At 39.9% G+C, this 11,756-nt stretch overlaps 1 long non-coding RNA gene across 1 annotated transcript in view; it reads right to left on the reverse strand.

Moving 5' to 3' along the window:
- LOC129058949 (uncharacterized) overlaps positions 1–1,072 on the reverse strand; it is a 36,106-nt gene extending 35,034 nt beyond the window's left edge. The window contains exon 1 of the long non-coding RNA XR_008524438.2: positions 1,027–1,072. This is a non-coding gene — a long non-coding RNA (uncharacterized LOC129058949). The remainder of the gene's footprint in view (positions 1–1,026) is intronic.
- Between the last annotated feature and the right edge of the window lie 10,684 nt (positions 1,073–11,756).

Raw genomic sequence — 11,756 nt, forward strand, 5'->3', positions numbered from 1 at the left:
GTCTCGAACTCCTGAGCTCAGGCAATGTGCCTGCCTCAGCCTCTCAAAATTCTAGGATTACAGGCGTGAGCCACCTCGCCTGGCCTCCACTACTCAGATAACTACTGTTAAATTTTTTAATACAGGTTAAACATCCAAAATTCAAAAACCCAAAATGCAAATGCTCCAAAATCTGAAACTTTTGAAGCACTGATGTGACACTCAAAGGAAATTCTCATTCTGAGTTTTTTGGATTTTGTATTTTTCAGTGATGCTCAGCGGGTAAGTATAATGCAAATATTCCAAAATTTAAAAAAAAAATCCAAACACCAAAACAGTTCTGATCCAAGCATTTGGATAAGGGTATTCAATCTGTAATAGGGTCCTTTCTGATCTTTCTTCCACATATATAAAGTTTTGGTTTATTGGTTTTGTTTGTTTTATACATTGCAGTAGCTAGCCAAAATATTCACTTAGCATGCTTCTTTATTTTTTTACTTGAAATCATATCACACGTGTCCCCCTATGTGGTTATGTAAGCTTCCTAAACATTGTCTTGAATGGCTGCATAAATTCCTAATCCTGCGTCAACTCCTCCCTGCAACCCCAGCCTTCCCAGGCCAGCTCCACCCAGAGTCAGCTGGTATGTGCTTAGAAAAGGCAAGCTCATTTTATCATAAAACAGCCCTGTCTGGTAAGGGAAATCTGCTGCCCCCAAAATCCTAATGCATTTCATTACCTTTGAATTATCAGTTTGGAATTATTCACATCACTGCCCTTAATTATCCACCTCACTGCCTTCTTCATTAGCATGGAGGGTGGATCCCTGGCTGGGCTGTATTCTCTTTAGAGCGTCAGTCACTTCTGATTAGTGAGTTGCTTAGAAAATGGCCTTAGCTCCAGCAGGCCACTGCCAGTTAGTGTCCTGCACCGGCAAAGTGTTTCATTTATATTCTGTCTCTGGGTCAGCGAGGATTCGATGGGTTAGTGGGGTGGGGGATGGGGGCAGTAAGTGATGGCCAGGCCTAGGGCTGCTCCAGTCCTTACCTTCCGCCTCTCCTTCTTCTACTCCATTCTTCTTCCCTCTCCTCCCTGCCCCCAGAGCTAGTTCCTGCTTACGCGTTCTCTCTCTCTCTCTCTCTCTCTCTCTCTCTCTCTCTGTCTCTGTCCTCTCTCCCTCTCCAGCTTTCCTCTCAACCGAAGAAAATAGTTGGGCTCTGGAAGCTTAGAGTGTGAGACAAAAGCAACCTACAATCCTATAATACTTGTCATTCCTCCACCTCCATCGCCCTCCTGCCACTCAAGATGGCCCTGAACAAAAGGCCCCAATCTGACCCCCAAGACAGGCCAAAGCAGATTCAAAGCAAGGATTTGAATCCATTTAAGCTAAGCAAACCCAATGACCACAAACCGGCCACACTCAATTTACTAACCTCTAAGTCAAGCAGAAACCTGAGTTTTCTTTTCCTTCTTTTTTTTAATGGGAGTCAAGTAAACTGGTTTCTTAGATGTATAGACAGTATTTCTAAAGGCTTGAAGCAGGACATAAACACAGCCTCCAAAGTAAAACAGTACCATAACAACACTCTACCATCATTCAGCATGAGTTCCTGTCAAAAGCACTTTATTTAGAAATGATACACCTTTGCAAACTCTCTACCACTTAAAAGGAATCCCTGGTAGATAGACAATGTTTTATTTTCTTAAACATTAGCCTGTAAATGCTATTGCTGAGTGTTGCTTTTTAAAAGGCTGGCAATCTCATAACCGATTGGTTTGGTTCCCATCTATTGCTCAAAAATGTGTACGTGAAATATCCTGTCCCAGGACCAGCACTTGTTGCTCACCAGCTGGGACAGTCAGAGGCTGTTTGCTCCCCAGTCCCAAGGCAAACAGAGGCTCCTTGTCTGGAAGGAGCCAGCCAGGAAGTGCCTGCTGCTCTAGTGTAAACGTGGACGTTCACTTAAGAAGTCAGGCTGTCTAGAGGATGAACGCTGATCAGACAGGATGGAATAATTAGGACAGAGAGCTGTGACAGTGACAAATAGGAAAGTTTGGGTCATATCTGAGCTGTAGGCTGCTTCTGGGGCCACCATTTGCCTAAAACTTCAGCAGGATTGTTTTAGGGAATTTAAAGAAGTGACTGATTTGTACAATAGAATATTTGATCTTCAGGAAAAATGTTCTCAACTTTTCTGAGTCACCCCCTACTAATAGAAACTACTGAAAACCTGCTCAGTGGTCATTTCATAGACTAGCTTGCATTGATCCCACCAGTCAATGCACTTTTCCAATTGTCTTATTTATATATTTACATACTTGCTTATTCATTTTTGTAATAAGATATTTATTAAGCATGAACTACATGCTGGGCATCTTAAGTGGGAAATAACTTGGGAAGATGCCCACTGGTCCTGGCAGAGCCTTGGCATTCTCTTATCCTCTCTCTCTCCCTCCCTTTCTCTCTCTCACACATGCACACACACAAACACACACACACACACTCTATGTTCCATCACTTTATCAAGCACTTACTAGGTAGCATACATGCTGCCAAGTACTTTATATACATTATCCTTTTATATACATTATCTTTTTTAATCCCCATGGCAACAATATGCAGTAGAAATTGTTTTCCTAATTTTCCCGTTGAGAAAATTCAAGTTCCGAGAGGTTACATAGTTTGCCCAAGATTACACAACTCACAGGTGGCAAAGTTAGGATGCAAAACAAAGTCTGACTGATTCCAAAGTCTGTGCTTTTTGATCCACTGCATGATAATGGCCTCTCTGTGCTCAGTAAACACAAGGTTGACCCCAGCAGCCAAAGATCTGGCTTCCAGTAATCTCCCACATGCTCACAAGGTGTGCCTTGAAAAAGTGGACACCAGAGACAGTGGGAAAGGCCAAAGGTGTTGATACAAAACTTCTTCAGAAAAATCATATTTTCATGCCAGATCCTAGAACGTTCAAACTGGAGGGGACCTTGAAATTTCTCTATCCTGAACAACCTCAGATTCACCAACAGAAGAACGGACTACATCAAATGGTATATTCATTTAATGGAACATTATACAGAACAAACCAGAGCCACATGCATCAACATGAATTAACCTCAAAAACATGATAGGAAATTTTTAAAAGGGAAATTGAAGAACAATGTGAATAGTCATAACACTCATTTCAAGTGTAAAAACCAGTAAAATGATTCTATACATTGTTTGTAAACAGGTATAGATATAACATAAAATATACATGGGAATGATAAACTCCAGTAATGATTAATGGATAATGATTATTTCTAGGGGTGAAGGAAAGAGAATAAGGTTAGGGAGGGGGTTCAGAAGAGGCCTCAAAATTATCTTCAAACATATAAAGAAGCAATCATGGAAAAGTAATAGGATTTATTAGAGTGAGTGGTAGGTACAAATGTAATTGTTATATTATTCGCTATGATTTTTTTGGCTGGAAATATTTCATAATTTTTAAACTAGTTTTACAAGAAAAGAAACAGAGGTCCAGAGAGGTAAACTACCGGCCCAAGGTCACACAGCTAATGATGGAGGTAGCATTAAAACACAGGCCTCCCATGTTCTCCATGGCTTCTGCTCTGCCTTTCAGTACCTAGTGCACTCCCTGGGGTTCCTGATCAAGCTCCACAATTTAAGAATTGCGAAGCCACTGCGTGTCAAGTGGACTGGCCTGCTCTCTTCTCCATGATTCATGTTTCTGGGCTCCCAGTTCCAAGAACTACAGACATTTTAATACCTGGCGACCTTGAAACTGGAAGTTCAGAGAACCAAAAAGCCACCAGCCAAATGGGTAGAAGGATCATGAACCACAATTCTAACAGTTTTGTTAGCTGCTTCCCTAGACATTATAAACATCATTAGACATTTCCAACTAGAATACAGGAGAGGAGGAGAGAGGACAAACAGCTCCCAGAGACAAGACAGCTGATAGGGACAACAGAGAAAGAAAAAATTTAAATAACACATAAAAGCCTTATAGTCCTGGCTGTTCAGAAGTGGCAATCAATTCATTAAAAATAACTTAAATTTAAAATGTTTGGGGGCTGCGGATCTCAAACCTGGGTGTGCAGGAGAATCACCTGAGACGCTTTTTCCAAAAACATTCCTATCTGAGTCCCATTCTACCAAATTTCACTCAATTGTTGAGATTGAGCTGAAGGAAAGTTCCAGCAATGTATACTCTTTTTTTTTAAGTCATTTATTTGACAAATAAGTTAACTGTAATGACTCCAAGTTATCTTGATCAACAGCATTATTAGACATTAAGAATGACCAATTTAAGATTTGTGAATGATATACAAAATGGATTGGCCAGCCCTCTTATCCACAACCCATGAGTCTTGGCTTCTGGTTTTCAATCCTCTTGGCATAAAATCTACACACATTTCAATGTCTGAAGTCCTGAAACGGAAGTTAACAGGCATGAAGATTCACTAGCCAAATAGCAAAAATCAAAAGCTATAGAACTTCTAAAACTATGAATGTGGACTATGAATTTCATAAACTTTTTCCTGAGCCTATTAAGTTAAAAAGCATAATAATAATAATAATTGTTATTATAATCAAAGTTGCCATTTATTGAGCACCTCCTCTGTGTGCTAGTACCAAATACTGTGCTAAACAGATAAGATTACACCCATGTTACAGGAGAGAAAGCTGAGGTCATCTAACTTGCACCAAAACACTTACTTAATAATGCTGGAGTTAGAATTTTAGCTGTGCCTACCTGATTCACAAGTCTATATTTTGCCTGTTATGTAGCAGCAATGCTCATTCATCACATCTAAACAATTACACACACACACACACACACACACACACACACACACGCAGAGAGAGAAAGAGAGAGACAGAGACAGAGACATAGACTGCTATCTTTCTTCTTGATCATCTTTTCCAGGTCAATTTCACTGAATTTTTAAAATCCCAGAAAACAAGAGGTTCATTAAAGCTAGAAGAATAATACAAGGACACCTACCTTACTTTAAAAGGAAAAAAAAAAGCTCCTGAAAAAACTGTAAAATCAATTTCTGCAAAACAAGTTAAATTTTTCCATTTGTGATTCCAGAGATGTATGCTTACAAAATGTTTTGACCTCAAGAAAAACAATGTAGTTTAAAATTGAAACTTCCTTCGTCTCTGATAGGGAGTGAGAAGCTTGCCCCCTGTCATCAAGAGACCATGCTCAGCCTGCCAAAATCTGAAGCATTCTTAATATCCTATGTCCCACCCAAGCCACCCCAGCTCCGCCCAGATCTGAAGGAGTCCCGGCACCTAAATCCATTTCTTCAACCAAGGTGATTACCTGTAGCCCTTTCTGGTTTACTCTAAGGAATAAAACAGCAGATCTGTCAAAGATGGAGGATATTTATGTTTCCAGTCCTTCAGGGTGTTGGAGTCACACTCTAGCCCAGACCCCTTTCTTGCTGGAGTGATATCTTTGTGCAGTTCTAGCACTCGCAGATCAATCCAGCATCCGGTTGACTGACAGAAAGTCAACTGCATGGATGCTCTAATACAAATCACTTTCAGGACCTCAGGGGTTCTTAAGTCAGGGACTCTTCTCCCTGAGAAGAAAAGCAAATGAATCAGACTCTTCTCCTTATGTTCAAATCCTTTTAAGTCAGCCTTGTACAGTGGGACTTTCTCTACCAAATAAAATATGAAATCTATAGACATGCTTTTGGGTTTTTAACATAAACTAGTAAGAAACAATTCCAAGGCTGGGCGCAGTGGCTCATGCCTGTAATCCCAACACTTTGGGAGGCCGAGGCGGGCAGATCACGAGATCAGGAGTTCGAGACCAGCCTGGCCAACACGGTGAAATCCCATCTCTACTGAAAAATACAAAAATTAGCCGGGTGTGGTGGCGCGCGCCTGTAGTCCCAAGCTGGGCAACAGAGCAAGACTCCATCTCAAAAAAAAAAAAAAAAAGAAAGAAAGAAAAAGAAACACATCCTTACACAAATAAAGGATCCTAATTAGGTACTCTTATGTCATCTGAATAAAGTCGCCCTCTGATAAACAAAATTTTGAGTCTTCATTAAGTTGTAAAGTTGTATTAAAAGAAAATGTTCCCTGTACTCCTCCATTGACCTTCCCTCAGCCCTGGAAGCACGTTGTGTCTGTCCAATCATAAGTATAGATGATAAATAAAATGCAACAGGGACCATAGAGATCTAGAACATGATAGGTATTTAATAAATGCTTTGTGATTGATTGATTGATTATTTGAATTCCACATTCTGCCTTCTTTGATTCTGCCTGTATGTTGGGTTTTTATGGCATTTACATTTCCCACAACTGTGCACATCCCCAAGACACCCACTGTCCCTATCTCCTCGGTTATTGTGACTTGTCTGGATGCGATTTGGAGGGTTTTTTGTTTTTTGTTTTTGAGACAGAGTCTCACTCTGGAGTGCAGTGGCACGATCTCAGCTCACTGCAGCCTCTGCCTCCCAGGTTCAAGCAATTCTTCTGCCTCAGCCTCCTGAGTAGCTGGGACCACAGGCACATGCCACCATGCCCAGCTAATTTTTGTATTTTTAGTAGAGACAGGGTTTCACCATGTTGGCCAGGCTGGTCTCGAACTCCTGACCTCAAGTGATTTGCCCACCTCGGCCTCCCACTAAATGCAGTTTTGGTGAACCTGTTCATTTCTGAACCAGATAATGAAGCAGTTAAAGACCAAAAAAAGCATTAAAAAAAAATAAATAAAAGCAACAATAACAAAAGACTCCAGGAATAAGCAAGACTTCAACAAAACAGTCCACTAACAATTGAAAGAGACAAGCAGGGTCTAACTCCACTTCCTCCCACTCCAGAATCACTGCAGCTTACAGTAGTCATTCAAAAGGACCACATGATCACTAACATTGAACTGCAATGGTCTCTGGCTTTGTATACCCACCTCCTGTGGGTATAACAACATCCTCTTTGAACCAGCGAGATACCAGTGTGGGTTTACTTCTGAGGCGTACCCCTGGAAAAGTGCCTCCAGTTCAGCCCTTGTGGTGGCCAGAGGGGAGAATCATTGCCTCCTCCACACTAAAGTTGGGTGAAGCCTCAGAAAAATGTGGAAACAGTTGCCAGATACCTGGAGCTGCGTGGTGACTGACAGCTAGGGAATTGCCAGGCTTTCATGGAAAGAGCCCCTTTGTTTTCATCAGCATGATTGGAATTCTAACCTAGTGCAGACCTAGCCCCACAGACTCCGGATTTTAGTTAGAGGAGCAGAACCCAACCTGGTTCCTCCCCACTGGAATGTGTTTTGTAATCTGAGCAATTTGAGCACATGCACCCGTTTTAAATTTTTCTGATGTTATTAAACAGAAAACTGAAAGATAATGTATATTTTTTAATTTTCTGGAAAATGTGGAATAACAGAATAGAGCAGGGGTTGGCAAACTGTGGCCTGAGGTCAAAATCTGGCCTATGATGTGTTTTTATATGACCCATAAGCTATAAATGTTTTCACATTTTTAAATAGTGGGGAAAAAAGTAAAAAAAAAAAAAATTTCACAATATGTGAAATTGTATAATATTCAAATTTGTATTAATAAATAAAATTGTATTGGAACACAATGCCCATTCATTATGTATGATCTAACTACTTTTGCATTGCAATGGCAGAGAGGAATTGTTGCAACAGTCATTGTACGAACCACAAAGCACAAAATACTTAGCCCTTTACAGAAAAAGTTTGCTGACCTCTGGAATAAAGAAAGGAAAATAAATAATAAAACCCAAAATTTGACTTTCCTAAAGCAACATTATTTTCTACTTTTTTCCGGTTTGATGTCTACTGATAGAGAAGGCCTTGCATTATTTTAATTTGTGTTTTTTAAAAATAATATATTTCTCTTAAAAAGAATATAACCTAATCACTGTAGAAATGGAAAGTAGCATAAAAGAATAAAGAATGTAAGCATTGCCAACAATTAATCTCAACATGCAGAGAAACAAATGCTCACATTCTAGTATCTATCCTTTCAATCTTTTTATATGTATTTTTCCTAGCTTTTATAACATTTGGCTCATGATATTTTGTATTGTGCTTTTATTTGAATTTAAATTATGAGCATTTCTTGCAAACTTTTTGATATTAAAATCAATTAAAGTAAAATGTTTCTTCCCATTCCTTGAATGATGCTGCTTTACTATTATTATTATTTTACCACATCATATGGTCTTCTTTTTTTCAGAATTACAAAGAAAATAGTTAAAGCTAATTTCTGTGAGCTTAGAAATTTTGCAGTTTTTTCAAGTTACCAGAACCTTTATGTTCTGCTCTGTACTTCTTTAAAGAAATATGACATTTTTTCTTAATAAGCAAACAATTAAAAATACATAGTGCCATAGTTCTCTAGGCTTTTGTTTTTCTCAATCTAACAGGAGAATGAGAAGCTTTCCAACTGGGGCTTTACTGGTTTCTATGTTATTAAGTATAATATTTCTGCATGTCTTGTTATTAAGTATATTTCTGCATGTCTATAATATCTTCCTTGTATCTATGAACAAATACTAATATGAAACATAATCACACTTGCAAAATTACACCAATTTCTTCTGCGAGAGCAATTGTTGAAAAGCATTACTAATTACTAGAGGGGTCATTTTATTCTATTATCAAAGGGCGTATATCGGAAATAAAAACTGTTTTGAAACCCCACCTAGCAACAGGCTATGGTAACGCATAACTATTATATTTAACCCAATTTATTTCCTTAGGTTTCAGTGGCAAAGATTCAACATAAAAAGATTAAAGGACTTAAATGGTTGGCAGGGGAACCTATGCTTCCTTGTGCTAACTTTTCTTGCTATCACAAAAGGAGACTCCCAAAGCTGTTGTTGGAAACAAGCTACATTGAAAACTAATGCCTTCAGTTCCACACATGGCTCTTGTTCTATGCAGAAACTGGAGTTGTCTTTGTTTTACATTACAACTTCTACTCTCCAGATGGAATTGAGGGACATTGAATCAATTTGAAAAACCAAAGTTTTTACTGTAAGTGATGCATGTCAAGGCACAGGACCTCATCGTGGATAACCAGAGTGTGGAGTTGAATTCATTTTGGTTCCCTTAACTGCGCAGAGGGCAACAAGTAAGTTTATTCTAGTAAGGACAAACTAGTGATTAGCTGTTATCTGTAAATCTTAGTTCACTGAAACCCTAAAACCTTTAGGCTGTTTATTGCGATCACAGTGGTTTACATCATCCAAAGAAAGAAGGGAAGCAAAGAAAAATGGGGAGAAGGAAGGAAGGGAGGGAGGGAAGGAGGGAGGGAAGAAGCAAGGGAGGAAGGTAGGGAGGGAGAGAGGGAGAGAGGGAGGGAAGAAGGAAGGGAGGGAGCGAAGGAGGGAGGCAACAAAGTAGAAAGGGAAAACGAAGGAAAGAAAGAAGGAGATAAGAGAAAGCTATTGGCACATAAGAGCTTTTATTAGCATCTTTCTGTGTTAATAATGGAACCCTTGCAGCTGAGGAATTCTTTGATGATTTACAGCCAAGAAGAAGAGTATCAAACTCCTGTTGATTTAAAATATATGCCTGTTTTCAACTACCATGGGCTCTCTCTTTTTGCTGCCAGATATAGTGATGAAGTTACAGAGATAATTCTTTCCATGAGGAGGAATCAGGGCAAGAAAATACATCTTGAAATGCAGAAAGAATTACCGCAGAACTCTGAGGTTGAACTGTGCTATATGTCAGTTTGCTCATCCACAAAGCAGGCAGATAATGCCACTCTGAGAAGGTGGGAGAGCTAAGGGGTTTGGCACACAGTAGGCCTTCAACAAACGATTTCTGACTTTGAGCAGATGGTATTCAGCAAATCTGTGGCTCCCTGAAACAAAAGAATGTCTTTCAGGCCACACATAAGGAAAGAGCTGGTATTTTATAAGCCACAGCATGAATTACCTCTCAGAGAGGCTAAGGTAACATCGATATTTTACAGGGTCTTTTAAAACAGATTGGCCACTTTATAGTGCGAATACATTCTTAACAAGTTTCTGAGACCTATGTACTTCTGAAGGAAGAAGCATCTTCTCATCTGACTTAGCACCTGCATTATTACCCAGCATCTGAAAACAAATTCAGCAAAAAGAAAACAGGGCAATTGTAAAAATTATTTTCTAATAATCATTCATTGCTAACTTCCATCTAAATGTGACTGGCTCCCGGGGTGGACTGGACAGGGGCCAGGCTGTGGAGAATGGAAACAAAGGCACCAGTGAGGAGCTGGCATACTTCAGCCTGAAACTGGAGCGCTGGGTTTTGGAGATGAAAGGTAAGCCTTGGGCATACCTGGGCAGCAAGAGATAAAGGCAAACTCTGCTCCTCATCTTCATCTGCCACCTCTATCCTTCATGAGCTGGTGGCTGGGGAAAGAAGTCATAGCCACTGCTAACTCTTTTTCTCTTGGGGACTATGTGGAATGGATCTTTTGCTTTCCGTTATTGGTAGGTAATTTTTTGGTCGCTAAATCCTAACCACAAAGGCCTTTAGAGCAAGCTTGTCCAACCCGTGGCCTGTGGGCCACATGCGACGGAGGACGGCTTTGAATGCGGCCCAACACAAATTTGTAAGCTTTCTTAAAACATTATAAGATATTTTTACAACTTGTTTTTTAGCTCATCAGCTATCATTAGTGTATTTTATGTGTGGCCCAAGACAATTTTTCTTCTTCCAATGTGCCCCAAGGAAGCCAAAATATTGGACACCTCTGCTTGAGAAGATTCAAACATGAGCCTACATAGAAAAGGAGTGACAAGCTTAGGGTCCTGGCATGCTGGGTAGATGGTTCTGGAAATGCTCCCAACCTCAATAAACCAATAATGATCACAGCTATCTCTGCTGAGTGTTTAGTAAGTACTTTGAATATTTTCCTCTTTAATCATCACACCAACTCTATGAGGTAGACTTTTATTATTCCATGTTACGGGGGCAGAAACTGAGACACAGAAGTTAATTAACTAACCCAAAGTCACTCATCAGATCCCACAGTGACAGAATGTCTGATTTTGGATTAGACACAAGGCCCCTCGGAATAAAGACTACATTTCCCAGCTTCCCTTGCAGCCAGGTACAGACATGAGTCTAAGATCTGGCCAATGGGATATGAACTGAAATGGTAAGGTATGGGTAACTTCCTGGACTTGCCTTTAAGTAGAAAGTGCTCCCCCACCACCACTTTCCCCTCTTCCATACCGCCACTTGGAATGTTGATGAAGAAATGAGGCATCTTGAACCTTACATTTGAAAACCTCGTCCTATGGACAGTGCAACAAGATTAAGTTCCTGGACAGCCACGCAGTGTAGAGCAGCTCTCTCAGTCCTAGACCACCTATCTCAGACTGTTAAGTAAAAAAAAAAACAGTTTTCTATCTTGTTCAAACCTCCATTATTTCAGGTTTCTTTTATATAGCAACCTATATCCTAACCTGCTTCATAGCTGAGCTGGAGTTTAACCCAGTTTTGTCTAATTCCAAAGCCATGCTCTTATCTACCACATAGTTATAGTTCTAGGTGCTATCATCAGAAGAACAGTATACATTCACAATGGAAGAAGTATTCGTAATTCCTTCTTCCAAACATAAGACCACTCTTGACCACTTTATTCTGAAGGATAATGGTGTCCCAATTAAAGGACCCTCTCAGTATGAAGCTCCCTATACAATAAAGTTTGCATGGCATTCACAGGTATCGGTAGGGCTGGCTGATGGTCTTCTTGAACTGTTCATATTCATG

This window comes from Pongo abelii, chromosome 3, assembly GCF_028885655.2.
Source record: "Pongo abelii isolate AG06213 chromosome 3, NHGRI_mPonAbe1-v2.0_pri, whole genome shotgun sequence".
NCBI classification, from domain to species: domain Eukaryota; kingdom Metazoa; phylum Chordata; class Mammalia; order Primates; family Hominidae; genus Pongo; species Pongo abelii.